Raw genomic sequence first — 11,063 nt, 5'->3', positions numbered from 1 at the left:
CCCAACACCTCTAGTTCCAGCATCTATGCCACTGCCCATGCAACCAGGCCTGCATACTATTTTTAGCATGCTGACACAATGAAAGCTAGCGCAAGTAGGTCTATGCCAGGTGGGAATCACAGCCCTAGCTCCCAGTGTAGCTGTAGCCTTAGTTTGTAGTGAAGCACAAGGTTAGATGAGCCTAAACGTGTGTATGTTGGTGGTGGTTCATTTTAAATTAATTTTTTTTTCAGATGCTTTGTTACATTTGCTAAATAAGCCTACTTGCTTTAAGAAGGTTCTTTAACACCTTTGTATAGCTCTGGTCACAAGCTCCCACAGGGAAGAGTTGCTCATGTTCCACTGGATCTTCACAGTACTAACCAGTTAGCATAGAGGGGGGTGTTGTATCCAGATCCCAGTCTGAGTGGGAGAATTGTGAAATTCCATCCCAAAGCAGGTCGGGCAGGAGGCCTAGCCTCTGATCAGATGTACTCAGAGAGACCAGAATAGAGACAGAGGCACAAATAGCCCCCGTAACCGTGACAAGGGCAGAAGTCATCAGCAACAGCATAGGAACTGCCTGGATTTTTTTCCTGGAAAATGGGCAGTAGTCCTATCCTAGTATAAATACGTTATGGTGACACTCCTAATGAGCCAGAAGCTGTTGCCTACACGCAGCCTATTCTTTTTCAGTGTTGAAAAATGGGGCAAGGACATGTATATAAATTTCAGGCTCCAAAATAACATTAACAGAAATTTCAGTCAGTCCAAGAAATAGAACAACAGGGTCCTGATCCTCATTGAGACCCATAGATGCTATTGTAATACAAAGGTGTTTATATAACTATGATGGTCGTAACACTTGGATATGGGGAAGTGCACGAGATGTGGCCTATTGCGTCCCTATCTCCCTGCTTCTTCGCACCAGATGTGTGTGCGTGCACACATGGGATTTGGGACCATGAATCTACTGGTCATGTCCCTTTCATAACCATGGCCTGCTTAGATTTCCCACCTCCACACTGAGCAGCACTAAATTGTTCTGGAGCTCTATGCCATGCTGTGTAGAGGGGTGCTTAGTTTTTTTGTGCGAGCTCTCTACTTCCCCACACTCCAACCCACATAGCAGGAATAGCATCATCAGGCAAAGCTTTCTGCACCTGGTGTAGCTTATGAGTGCTAAATCGTAATCCAGTCTAAAAGTCACAAGACACATGGATAGCAAATGCGGCGAGGTATGGATATGAGAGAAAGAGCTGCTATCACAGTATTGCCAACTCTTTTGTGGTTTTGTTTTGTATTTTTGTTTCCTTGAAGTCTCAGCTCCTGGCGCTTTTCTCTCTCACCAACAGAAGTGGGTCCAATAAAAGATATTACCTCACTCACCTTGTCTCTCTAATACCCTGGGACCAACACGGCTACACCAATATTGCATATTGCCTTAGTAGACATACCTGTATAAGGGGGGAAAAAGATGCCTACCTATCTGGCTCAAAGGCTGAGAATATATGGATTAATTTAGTGGTGGACAGAGGGGCTAGAGTTTACTAAAGCTACACAATGGGATCTTCTTTCTAGAAGCACTCATTCAGTACCCACAACTCTAGCTGGAGTCAATGGGAGCTGCGGGTGCTCAGCACCTTTGAAAATGAGGCCCTCGATTTTTATTATTTCATAGGTAATATTTTTAGTTATCCAAACCTGATTTTGCTCATGGTGTATATGTGAACTATAGGGCAGGGCAACTTTCTTAAAATTTATTTTAAGAGTTTTGAACCCTGGAGCAGTAAAAATGAAGTAATCAATCACTAGCAGGCCCAATCTTGCTGTCACTAAAGTAAAAAGTAAAACTTCCATTGACTTCAACAGGAACAGGACTGGATCGGCTCCTTGTAGAATTTGGAGATCTTATTTCAAGCCTGTGTTGTTGAAAAGTTGTTTCTCTTGATACCGGCGTAATAAGTTTGAGAGTGAGTCAGGGTTTGAAGGTCCCTACTTTGCTGCTAGCATCTCTGTCATTAGTAAACTGTGATTCATTCCTGTATGCCTCCAGGGTGAATCACTGTCAATGAGGGGTAGACAGCTAACGATGAATGATTCTGTCCTAGAAGGTAAACAAATGTGCACTTGGATACCAGCAATTGTTTCTTAAGTTGAAAGTGATATTTTTCATTCTTCTTTAACAAAATGACTCGGTTAGATATCCTTCAGTATAGGTGCGGGGGAGAATCCTGCTCTCAGTTATGAGGCTGTAAATCTGGATTAACTCAGTGGAGGTCAATGGAGTTACACTGGTGTCATTCTGGAGTAAGCAAGGGCAATAGCATTAAGCTATTAAACATTGGCTGCAAACAAAAACATTGTGTGTAAGGCATATGACATATTGGCTTTAAGAACCTGGCATGGTACAGTGAGCCAATTAGAATGAGATGTTCTTCTAACAAACCAAATAACATGATTGGATTTTTCATATAGTTTTCTACTCTTCATGGGTTCAATCTTGCAGTCTTTACTCGTTCCTTATTTAGGCAATACTTTCATTGAATCCAATGAGAGTGTTGTCTGAGTCGCAACAATAGTTTTAGGCTGCAAATGTTATAGTGTAATCATTGTATATAGTACACAAATTTTCCATCGGAGGATTTCAAAATGCTTTAAAATATTAGAAAGTAAAGCCACACAACACCTGTGTAGGTAACTAATTACCATCATTTTACAGTTGGTAAAACTGAGGCACAAAAGATCATAATGGTGCCTATAATTAATGATCTAAAACTTGGCAACTAGGGCCAGTATTTCCCAAGAAGTCCAAGAGTGTTAGGTGCCCAAGTTCCATTGACAGTCAGTGACAGTTGAGCACTTAACTCTCTTGGCTCCTTGGAAAAGCCCCACTCAAAACCCATATTTAAGCATTGAAGCAAGTGTCTGACTTGAAACCAGAGATGTGAGTGACCACAGTTTCCATTGACTCCAAAGGAATCACTCTCATTGGTGTAAGGAAGAGAAGAATCCGCTCCACTGCTTGACTCTGATCAGTCAAACAGTGACTTCAGTGGGACTACTCGTCTGCATAAAAGTTTGCAGGATCAGGGCCCACGTGAGCTTGGAAAACTTTCCTGGGAAGGAACACAGAACTTTGGGTGTTTTGGTTTAAAGTTGAGTTGACATTTGTTTATTACCACGTTCTTACCTATTTTGCCCAATTGGAGCTTCCATTTGCTCTGAACTAATGAGACACATTAATACTCAAGACTGAGATGTTTTCTCAAAGTTGCCTAAAAGATTTGCATCCATGGGAATTGGGAGTCCAGATCTTCTGGGTGCTCTGAAAAATCTCAGACTAAAACTATTTTTGGTTCTTTTCTGGTTTGGGTAATTCCAGGCTGTCTCGTGCATGAAACTAAAGAAGTTTTCAGCAAAAAAAAATGAATTTCTTAGGGAGACTCTCAGCCTATGCCCACCTCCCCGGCAACTGTCAGTAAGGAAGATAAGGATTCTTGTATCCAATATTTTAGACTCTCTTTTCCCCAAGATAATGAGAGGAGGAAAATTGGAAAAGATTTTAAGAGGAGCTGTGGAAGAAACCATGGTTGATTCTTCTGTTCCTTTCCTTCCTGTTTCTGTGGATGCCTGGGAGGAAGCTAGGTTTCTTCTCCCGCTAAAGGGGATCCTCCTCTTCTCCCCTAGCTCCTATGTGAATAGGGATAAAAGAATCCCCTACCTGAGCTAGAAGTATATCCAAGCCTAAAGTCTACTCCTGTTTCTAATGGGAGGCCTAGCCTACACCCATGCCTGGATCTGAATACCACCGCCTCAGCACCTCGCTGTTCAGAAGGCTCAAGAGTTGCTCCCAGTTTCAAACCTCCAGTGTCTAACTGGGTTGAAAATTAGGGCAAACAAGTTTTCTGGTTAATACATGTTTGTAGAATAGCCTCTAAATATATTTCTCAACACTTTCCATGAGGTGTCAAAAACTCTTTAAGAATACCACTTTGCTAATGTAGCAGATCGGATGCTACAGCACAGATAACCTTTGACAATCAGGTTTCCATTTTTCATTAGATCCTTCTAACCTTTCCTACATAAACCAAGTGATTAGCTTGTCCATATGGGTGGCTGTCTTTGGCCAGAATTTGAGGGATTTTTTTGAGCAAGGTGACAAGGAGCTTTAAGCCTGTTGAGATGAATATCAAGTATATGAATTATAGAAAAGAATGGATTTCTTATAGGGAAGAAAAAACAGAAATTCTGTTTTGTTGATGCTTTTTAGTTACTTTAAGTTATCTTAACTCTGTAGGTCCCATCAAGATTTACTTGTACAATCTACACACTAAACAGAATAAAATTCCTAGTCAAAAGCCACCACTGTGCATTTAATTTCACAGATATATTTGATAGTGCTAGATCCACTGTCAATTTGCAGATGATACAAAATTACTCAAGATAGTTAAGTCTAAAGCTGACTGCAAAAAGTTGCAAAGGGATCTCACAAAACTGGGTGGCTGGGCTACAAAAGGGCAGATGAAATTCAATGTTGTTTAGTGCAAAGTAATCCACATCTAGAAAACATAATCCTAACTATGCATACAAAATGTTGGGGTCTAAATTAGCTGTTACCACTCAAGAAAGAGATCTTGGCGTCATCGTGGATAGTTCTCTGAAAACATCCACTCAATGTCCAGCAGCAGTCAAAAAAGCTAATAGAATGTTAGAAACCATTAAGAAAGGCATAGAGAAGAAGACTGAAAAATATCATAATGCCACTAGATAAATCCCTGGTTCACCCATATCTTGAATATTGTGTGCAATTGAGGTTGCTCTATCTCAAAAAAGATATACTAGAATTAGAAAAGGTACAGGGAAGGATAACAAAAATGATTAAGGAGATAGCACAGCTTCCATATGAGGAGAAAGTAAAAAAAACTGAGATTGGTCAGCTAAGAAAAGAGACAACTAAGGGGGGTTATGATCGAGGTCTTTAAAATCATGAATAGTGTGGAGAAAGTGAATAGGGAAGTGGTTATTTACCCCCTTCACATAACACAAAAACTAGGAGTCACTTGATGAAATTAATAGGCAGCTGGTTTTAAACAAACAAAAGGAAGTACTTCAAACTGCTTACAGTGAACCTGTGGAACTCATTGCCAGGGGATGTTGTGAAGGCCAAACATATAACTGGGTTCAAAAAAGAATTAGATAAGTTCATGGGGAATAGGTCCACCAATGACTATTAGCCAGATGATCAGGGATGAAACCCCATGATCTGGGTGTATCTAAATCTCCAAGGGCCTTCTGGACTAGACGACAGAGAATGGCTTACTCAAAATTGTCCTGTTCTGTTCATTCCTTCTGAAACATCTGACACTGACCACTGTCAGAAGACTGGATACTGGGCTAAATGGACCATTGGTCTGATACAATATGTTCTTATACAGTACATTTAAAAAAATAAATCTTGCTCAGTTCTATTTTCTTCTGGCTAAAATAGGTGTATTTAGTTTGACTTTGCTCCAAAACAATCTTAGTCTGTGTTTGCATTTTCCCACAGTTGCAACTTGGGGCCAGTTTATAATACCAAATAAAGATACAGGACTGTAATGTATGTACAGCCTCGAGGAATAATGGAAGATGAATCCCTCAAGAAAGGGCATGCATTTTTGGGCAGAACATGCCTAAACTCCTGCGCTATTTCTAATCTGCACTGGGGATTGCTGACAGCAACTCTGAGGGTTCATGAACATTTAAATAAATGAGTTCAACCCAATTATTTGTCATTGCCTTCAATTCCAAAAATTATCTATCACAAACTGGGTTTCTGATCGTGCTTCTATTGTTAATGTGAAACCTTGATTAGCTGTACAGAATTGCAGGGCCAGCCCACAACATTTTGGCACCTGAGGCGGGGAGCTCAAATGACGCCCCCATACCCCCTCGCTTGGGCCAAAACTTTGAAAGGTGTCAATTCTGCCTTCTTCCTGTTCTACTTCTCTCATGGTACTGCTCTGCTACCTATCCCAATAAAAGAGAACTAACAACTTAAAATGCCTTGTTCAAAAATTTTAAGTAACACTTAACTTTCAAACGTCTGAACAGCAAATGTAACTTTTCTTGTCTGCATAGTAAACACTGGCATTTTTATCTGTTTGAATAATCAAAGTGGTGCTTTCCAGGCCTTCTTGGTTGCAAAGATTTGAACTGCTTCCTGAAGGTCCACAGTCTGGGCCAGCTCATTCTCTATTGAGATGGTTGCAAGGCTGACCAGCCTCTCTTGTGTCATTGTGGAGTGTAAATGTGTTTTTATTAACTTCAGCTTGGAGAAGCTGTGTTCTCCACTGGCAACTGTTACAGGAAGTGTTAGAAGTATGCGCAGAGCAACAAAAGCATTTGGAAAGAGGGTGGTCATCTTATCTGTGCACATATATTCCAGAACAGCCTTTGGAGTTGATCTTGCTGAAATGTATCTTGAAAGGGCTTTCAGTTCATCACCTAAATCACTCGTGTCAATATCGCATATGTCATCATGTGTCAACACTGTCTCTAGTGCCCTGCATTGCTGATGTAGGTCTTCTTCAGGTATAGTGAGGAGTTTTGGAATATCATACAACATCCCAAATATACTGCTGTGTTCCTTGAGCTGCATAAAATGTTCTTCAACTGACTGTATTGCACAATCCAGCACCTGGTTAAAGAATTCAACTTTGAATTGTTGTTTGGGGTCTCTTATGGGATTACCCCATGCCTCGTAATCAAAATGTCTTCTTCTTCAGTGACTCTTGTATTCTTGAATGGGTGGGAAAATAGCTTCAGCGTGAAGTTCCTCTGCCAACTTCTGTGCACTCTTCAGAATGTTTTGAAATCCCTCATCTGACCGGTAAGACTGTAGTATGACTTTATTTGTCCAGTTGTTCCATTGCTCTAGATATATCAAGGTCAACACCTTGTAGTCTCTTGCTTACAACATTTATTTCAAACAGTATGTCATGCCACAACACTAAGCCACACAAAAATTTGAAGTTATGTATGTTTCTGGTGATTCCATTTCCCTCTGCCACTGTTCTCCCACAAACAGTTCCTGTCATAGTATTATCCTCCATAATGGCAACTCTGGCATCATCTATCTTCCCAAATTGGTGTTTGATAGGCTTTATTGCCTCCACTGGACTTTCCCATCGTGTGGCACTAAGTGGTTTCAGTGTCAGAGAGGATGTTCCCAGATGTTGCTTCAAAATTTGCCATTGATGAGTTGATGCAGAGAAAAATACATAGATGCTTTGAATTACATTAAAAAATTCAGCAACCTCACTAGAAGCTGATGCTGCATCACTGACCACCAAGTTCAATGAATGAGAACTGCATGGGACAAAAAAACGCTCGAAGGTTTAACTCTCGGATCCGTGTCTGCACTCCTCTGTTCTTTCCTCTCATGTTGGCACCATTATCATAGCCCTGACCTCTCATGTCAGCTATCACAATTCCCGTATCTTCCAGCTTTTTAAGAAGCACATTTGTCATACCAGCTCCTGTAGTATCATCAATGTCAATAAATTCTAGAAAATGCTCTCTGACATTTTCACTAGGTTCTGTTGTTACAAAACGCACCATTAAAGTAATTTGTTCCATATGGCTGTTGTCAGGTGTGCAGTCCAGAATAACAGAGTAATATCTTGCTGACTTCAGATCTGCCACAATCTTCTGTTAGACTTTTGTTGCCAGTACCTGTATAATCTCATTTTGAATTGTTTTTCCAAGGTAGTGGTGTGTGTACATTTCTTGGGTAGTGACTCTTCTTAGATGCTCCTGGAGTACAGCATCAAACTCTGCCATCAGCTCCACAATTTTAAGGAAGTTTCCATTGTTTGGCACATACAGCTGATCTGAAGTGCCACACAGTGCTAAATTTTGGGTAGCAAGCATTCTCACAATGGCAATGAGCCTTTTCAGAACATTTTGCCAGTAAAGAGACTCTGATGCAATCTTCTCTTGATGCTGATCATCTATGGTGGCCTTTAACCTTAGTCTCATCTCAAGCTCTTTCCACCTATGGAATGCTCTCTGATGATTTGCAGTCTTCTCATGGCTAGCCAGATTTTTCCAGTCCTCTGTTCCTGTAGAACCCAATGTGGCTGGAACATTAGACTGGAAGAGTTTGCAACAAAAATAGTATAAAGCATTCTGGGGTTTTGAGTACATAAGCCATGGCCTCTCCACTTTGTCACCATTGAGGATTTCACGCCAGTAATGTGTTGGATGGAAATGTCTATTTTCATTGTCTTTGGGGAAAATGAAGTTTTTCACTTGCTGTGACCCATGCAGTACAAGGAAGTCTCTCAGGCTACTCCTCAAGTGGGCCCACAGTCCTGGATCATCTAGACTTAAGGAACTAAACTCAGCAGCAGTTGTTTCTTGCGCCTCCACCACACTCTTCTCTGATCAACACTTTTCTTCAGGAATGTGCATGGTTATATCCATTTGAGATGGAGATATGGATGCTGCAGTAGCTGCCAGGTCACCTGCACTCTGACTAATTGGAAGATCAGGCATCTCCTCACCACTCACAACCTCACTGGGGCTGGAAGGCTCACGGTGAACATTTTATGTGTATGTATCTCAGGAGACTCCTTCCTGCTTAGATAACAAGCTTCCTTTGCTTTCTTTCTTTTTCTGAATGCTGCCCCAGAGAGGCGTTTTCTTCTTTCACTTATGACTGTTGTTCTGTGCCCGCTATAGTGGCTCTCAACACTCAGTTGAAGGGGACAAATAAGCAGGCTGGTAGCAGGGCCTGAGTGAGGGAAGATATCAGCATCTTAAGGGCCTAACTGGCTCCTACTACTTCAGCTGACTGCCTGTTCTCCTCAAGTGGGTTCAGGGAAGCAGCAGGAAACAGGAAGCTCCCTGAGAAGCTGGTGTTAATCAGTCCAGGCTCCTGGGGGTGCTAGAGAGGTACATAAGAGGCTCCTCCTCCTCTCTCTCCCTGCAGCTCCTACTGCTTTCTGTTATTCCCTCTCACCTTTTCTCCTGCCTGCCTGTTATGTCTCTTGTGCCCTCCTTCCTCCAGCACAGCACTCCATCATCTCTGTGCATCTAGAGCAGAGAGAATACATATACACCCACAGCAGACACAATTTTCTATAGTCTGGGACCTAGTGGTGCTCCCCCACAGTCTGGCACCTGAGGCAGCCGCCTCAGTTGGCCTCATGGTAAGGCCAGCCCTGCAGAATTGGGTGCCACAGACTGAGTACAAAAAACTTTTATAGCATCAAAATTATCTACTGAATTAAAATAGCCCATAGTAGGAAGTGCCCTTCTTTGCATTTATCATATAATAAAAATGGATGTTTCAGGGGGATCCATTAGATGGTTTGAAAATCCTACCCAACGTGAAGCAAAATCATGTAGATGAACATTTCAGAACTAAACAGATTTTTTTTTAAATAGAATGTTTCATCCCCAGTTTGGAAGCCACTCATGCAATACAGGTAAACTTTAAAAAAAAAAATCTTCAAAGCAGTACCAACTGTTTTTCACTGCACACTTGTGCAAAAGAAATATGCAGCTATTAACTGATACAGCAAATTAACTGCAGTTGTAAAACAGAACTAATGAGACTTGGAATTACAACTGCCACTGCAATAAGTTCAGACTGAAATCCACTAGTATTGATAGGTTTCAGAGTAGCAGCCGTGTTAGTCTGTATCCGCAAAAAGAACAGGAGTACTTGTGGCACCTTAGAGACTAACAAATTTATTAGAGCATAAGCTTTCGTGAACTACAGCCACTTCTTCGGATGCATACAGAGTTGTCTTACCAATTCTGAGAGACCAATTAAGTAAGAGAAAAAAAACTTTTGANAAAGAACAGGAGTACTTGTGGCACCTTAGAGACTAACAAATTTATTAGAGCATAAGCTTTCGTGGACTACAGCCCACTTCTTCGGATGCATACAGAGTTGTCTTACCAATTCTGAGAGACCAATTAAGTAAGAGAAAAAAAACTTTTGAAGTGATAATCAAGATACCCCAGTACAGACAGTTTGATTCTTATCAAAAGTTTTTTTTCTCTTACTTAATTGGTCTCTCAGAATTGGTAAGACAACTCTGTATGCATCCGAAGAAGTGGGCTGTAGTCCACGAAAGCTTATGCTCTAATAAATTTGTTAGTCTCTAAGGTGCCACAAGTACTCCTGTTCTTTTTACTAGTATTGATGGTATCCAGTATCAGATGCACAACATAATGATTTGAGATGAAGCACAGGCCTCTTCATGTGGAATTGCATTACCTGGCTTGCCTATGTACCCAACAACTTGTGCAAAGAGGGGGACCATGTCTGGTGTATTTGTTGCACCAGGAATAGTAACAGCACAAGGCAGGATTTCCATTAGCAGAGCATTTCAGGTCAGGGGTTCTCTTCATTGCTCCTTTCAGCAGGTGCCAATTTCTGTCTGGTCACGCTGCCTGTTTGCACCTGCTGCCGAGGGTAACATAAATCTGCACTGATTTGGGAGGCTAGAATTCCCCCTTAGCCTTAACCTCTCAAGGCCCTTGTTCGCTATGCACCTCAGAATGTTAGTTGGTCATATTTCCTCAAGTATTCTTGTGTGCCATGGAGTTAGGCTTGCTGGGTGCTGAAATTGCACTCAAGGCTATTTGCAATCAGTTTTGTGGCAGTGAACAATTACTTCAATAGAATTAAGCAAGGGAGGTCTAGGTTGGACATTAGGAAAAAGTTCCTAACTGTCAGGGTGGTTAAACACTGGAATAAATTGCCTAGGGAGGTTGTGGAATCTCCCTCTCTGGAGATATTTAAGAGTAGGTTAGATAAATGTCTATCAGGGATGGTCTAGACAGTATTTGGTCCTGTCATGCGGGCAGGGGACTGGACTCGATGACCTCTCGAGGTCCCTTCCAGTCCTAGAATCTATGAATTATTCATGGTGAAAAATACTATTCAACATAAGTAAGAATGGCACAATCTGACACTGTATTTCCACAGCAAATATTACTACAGCATACCATTAACATAATGTCAAGTATCAAGAGTAGGATGACCAGATATCCTGATTTTATAGGGACAGTCCTGATAT

This window comes from Trachemys scripta, chromosome 8, assembly GCF_013100865.1.
Source record: "Trachemys scripta elegans isolate TJP31775 chromosome 8, CAS_Tse_1.0, whole genome shotgun sequence".
NCBI lineage: Eukaryota > Metazoa > Chordata > Testudines > Emydidae > Trachemys > Trachemys scripta.
Note: the sequence above shows the minus strand (reverse complement) of the source record.